The sequence below is a fragment of the Schistocerca piceifrons genome, unplaced genomic scaffold (genome assembly GCF_021461385.2).
Source record: "Schistocerca piceifrons isolate TAMUIC-IGC-003096 unplaced genomic scaffold, iqSchPice1.1 HiC_scaffold_940, whole genome shotgun sequence".
Taxonomy (NCBI): Eukaryota; Metazoa; Arthropoda; class Insecta; order Orthoptera; family Acrididae; genus Schistocerca; species Schistocerca piceifrons.
In genome coordinates, this window is record NW_025729213.1 from 72,501 (window position 1) to 75,000 (window position 2,500).

A 2,500-nucleotide genomic window follows, 5' to 3' on the forward strand; every position below is an offset into this window, starting at 1 on the left:
GCCATTCGCGGTTTCACCTTAATGCGGCTTGTACTGAGACATGCATGGCTTAATCTTTGAGACAAGCATATGACTACTGGCAGGATCAACCAGGGAGCTGCGTCAACTAGAGCTGAGCAGCCGGCCGCCCGGGAGTGTGTCCCGGGGGCCCGCGCGAACACGCAAGCGTCCGCTCAATCATTCTGCAAACAGGAGGAGGCTGAGCTCCCCTGCACAATACACCTCGAAACCCTCTCAGGTCCCGGCGGCGCGCAGCGCCGTCCCAAGTACTTGGTCGGGTTCGAGAGAGGCGCAATCGCCCGGAGTTAGGCGAGTAGACGCTTTCGGTGCGACCACCCGTGCTCCCAACTGAGCTTGCCGCTGCCGACAGAGGCCCGGGAGCGTGCTGTCGTGGCATTGCCGGCGGGAGACAACACGCGCCACCTACGGTGACCGGCAGCTCCAACGCCAGCGCCACAGAAGGACAAAAGCCCCACTTGGGTGCCGAAGCGAACTCTCCCAGCACAGCGCACGCGCCAACACATCCGCACAGCTGCGATACAAACCACCAGCGAGAACCGCTGGGGCGACCGAGCAGCAGACGGCGTCGCGGCGCCGAGCGCCGGGCGGCGGCGCATCCTCAACGCACACAGTCCTCAATCGGACCAGCACACTGAAGATGTCCACCGCGCTTCGCACCGGGCCCGCGAGGACCTACTTTGGCCGCACGGCGCCGCGCGCAGGGTGCGCCGGCGCGCAGCTGCGACGCCTGCCGCGTCCGTCGGCCGGCGCGCCTGCCACTGGCCGCCCCCACCAGCCGGCTGTAGCGCGTGCGCCCACGCACCGCGCGGCCAGCACGCCGGGAGGCGCCCCCTCACCGGCCGGGGACGGTCCCACCCAGCCACCGCCGCGTATCGCTTCACACCCAGATGCCGTTCAGTTTCGTCGGCATGGTGGGTATCGCTGGAACAACCGGTTAGTACCTCAACCTATCGTCGCCATCACCGATTCACCCCTAGCGAGAACAACCGCACCACAACAGGTTACCATTTGTTCATTTGCGTAACTTCACCAGAAAACGCAGGCGTCCATCGCCATTTGCAACTTCAACGATTATTGCATGCCTGTGTCAGGTGTCACGCCACACTACGTCTGCCCACATACACGCAACAAAATGTGCACGCCTAGACAATACGTGGAAGGTGGCCCCCGTACGTATGCGATGTCCATTGCTCGAACGACTGTCAACCGGCCTCTGTAGCATGTCGCAGATATGGAACGCGGTGCACCATGCCATCACGGTGTGTGAGGAGAGACGACTAGGTCCGAATACATCAACAGACAGCTCATGCTGATCGCCATCCACGGCGTCCGTTCCTCCCACACGTCTCTATGGCGTACCACACTGCAATCCAGCTCTCATAGGGAGACGACACGTAGCTGCGTGCACAATATTTGCACTGTATGGTCCGCCGTTTTTGGGCGCAGTCGTTGTGCGGTCACACATGTGCCACGATGTATCATTCAGTACATAAGGACGAATGTGCAGTACAGATTGTGGTTCACGCGTACGACATCAGCGGACAGTTGACACAGGCCGCACCACAACGTAGCCTGAGTACGTCGCATGCGAAGGGCATTGAACATGCAAACTTCTCACCAACCAGCTTGCGAAGGCAGGGGGCAAGGTGGGGACGTGGGGAGGGGCGGCATGTACGTCCTGCTGCCATCCACATTACAGTGTACAGCAGGAGCATGTGGAAAGTGAGCAAGACTTGCAAGGTGTTTAACATGAAGCGATACACAGGGGTGCGGGCAGTGCGAGTAGCGAACTATATTGCGAGGGTTGCGGGTGGGCAACACTACAGTAATTGAACGAGTCGTATAACAATTACAGAGCAGGTTTAGGCGACAACGTGGGTTACGTTAAGGCGACAACATGGGTTAGGTTAAGGCACAACATGGGTTAGGTTAAGGCACAACATGGGTTAGGTTAAGGCACAACATGGGTTAGGTTAAGGCACAACATGGGTTAGGTTAAGGCACAACATGGGTTAGGTTAAGGCACAACATGGGTTAGGTTAAGGCACAACATGGGTTAGGTTAAGGCACAACATGGGTTAGGTTGAGGCACAACATGGGTTAGGTTAAGGCACAACATGGGTTAGGTTGAGGCACAACATGGGTTAGGTTGAGGCACAACATGGGTTAGGTTGAGGCACAACATGGGTTAGGTTAAGGTACAACATGGGTTAGGTTAAGGTACAACATGGGTTAGGTTAAGGTACAACATGGGTTAGGTTAAGGTACAACATGGGTTAGGTTAAGGTACAACATGGGTTAGGTTAAGGTACAACATAGGTTAGGTTAAGGTACAACATAGGTTAGGTTAAGGTACAACATAGGTTAGGTTAAGGTACAACATAGGTTAGGTTAAGGTACAACATAGGTTAGGTTAAGGTACAACATAGGTTAGGTTAAGGTACAACATAGGTTAGGTTAGGTTAGGTTAGGTTACACG

At 56.2% G+C, this 2,500-nt stretch overlaps 1 non-coding gene across 1 annotated transcript in view; it reads right to left on the bottom strand.

Annotated features, from left to right (window-relative positions):
- The window catches only part of LOC124772463, a 1,909-nt gene extending 1,813 nt beyond the window's left edge, over positions 1-96 (bottom strand). Inside the window, exon 1 of the ribosomal RNA XR_007014047.1 lies at positions 1-96. This exon is cut by the window's left edge and continues 1,813 nt beyond it. This is a non-coding gene — a ribosomal RNA (small subunit ribosomal RNA).
- Positions 97-2,500: the final 2,404 nt, after the last annotated feature.